Source organism: Mustelus asterias, chromosome 3 (genome assembly GCF_964213995.1).
Source record: "Mustelus asterias chromosome 3, sMusAst1.hap1.1, whole genome shotgun sequence".
NCBI lineage: Eukaryota > Metazoa > Chordata > Chondrichthyes > Carcharhiniformes > Triakidae > Mustelus > Mustelus asterias.
Window position 1 is genome coordinate 23,503,487 of NC_135803.1, and position 1,593 is coordinate 23,505,079.

Sequence of the window (1,593 nt, forward strand, 5' to 3'; positions counted from 1 at the left end):
ATACTCCAGATGTGGCCTCACCAACGCCCTATACAATTGCAGCAAAACATCCCTATCCCTATACTCAAATCCTCTCGCTATGAAGGCCAACATACCATATGCCGTCTTTACTGCCTGCTGTGCAACTGCACTTGCAAAATCTCAGCAATCTAATCTTTGGATCCCCATTCGGCAACAACATTTCTACAGCTGCTGCTTGCTCAGCTGCATCCTCGACTCCTCCTTTGATCATGGAAATGGTTTTAACAGCATGGAACGAGGCCATTCGGCCCAGTGTGACCATGCTATAAATACCCTAGTCCAAATAAAGCCATTAGTCTCTCTCACCCTAGCTATTTCCCCTTGTGCAGCCCTCACCTCTACTCCCTTAAGTCCAAATGGTACAGACATGAATGGATATGATTTACTGCCAGATCTGTCTGGACCACATAAAACAATACTGAGTCATGTTCTCATCTGGTAAAACTGTCCACTATTCTAGGGTCATCCTGGAATGCAACAATAACTCCTGGTTTATTTTCTCAACTCCGAAGCATTTTCTTACACACCATTCCCCTGCCTGCTCTTGCCTCATCTCCAGCAATATGCGCAAAGAGTTCATGAACTTTGTTACTGAGATTGAAGCCATTTGATTTGATTTGATTTATTATTGTCACATGTATTAGTAGACAGTGAAAAGTATTGTTTCTTGCATGCTATAGAGACAAAGCATTCCGTTCATAGAGAAGGAAACGACAGAGTGCAGAATTACAGTCATAGCTAGGGTGTAGAGAAAGGTCAACTTAATGCAAGGTCGGTCCATTCAAAAGTCTGATGGCAGCAGGGAAGAAGCTGTTCTTGAGTCAGTTGGTACGTGTCCTCAGACCTTTGTATCTTTTTCCCAATGGAAGAAGATGGAAGAGAGCATGTCTGGGGTGCGTGGGGTCCTTGATTATTCTTTTCCGAGGCAACAAGAATTGTAGACGGAGTCAATGGATGGGAGGCTGGTTTGTGTGATGGACTGGGCTTCGTTCACGACCCTTTGTAGTTTCTTGCAGTCTTCTTCTGACCAGCTGCTTCTGCCACTTCCTTTTCTTTCGCTAGTCCTCCCTTCCCCCAAATTTTGCAGTCAAGTATCCCGCATTTGGGGACATCGCAGGTATCAGCACACCCGAAGTGCAATGGGCTAGCCTCGTACTGGGTGAACCACCTGCTTGATCAAGGTTTCACCCCCACCAGGTAGATCTTCCTCACTCTATCCCTGAACTTGCGTTTTTCTCTAATTTAACTCCTATCTCCCCTCATGGCCTCTCTACATTCATCATGATACCCACCTCCTTCCTGTTTCTTCAAAGCTATTCCACTAATCAGCTGGCTACCAACTTTCCTTCCTGGTACTTAAGTTAGCAGATATTGCTAATGATTTTATTTCTTCAGGTACTGCCCATTTCTTTAAAGGTGCTGTCATCATAAATCACAAACGCAAAGGAGCAGGACAGCACTCAAATCAATCTGAAGTTGTGCAAACAACAATGGATGAAATAAAGACATAGAATAGAATAGAACTCTACTGTCCACGCAAAAGTGGAAATTTCTTTTTGGCTTCACCTCCAG

General features: G+C 44.2%; 1 pseudogene; it reads right to left on the reverse strand.

Moving 5' to 3' along the window:
• Window positions 1-1,080: 1,080 nt before the first annotated feature.
• On the reverse strand, window positions 1,081-1,226 carry LOC144491961 (U1 spliceosomal RNA; annotated as a pseudogene).
• Window positions 1,227-1,593: the final 367 nt, after the last annotated feature.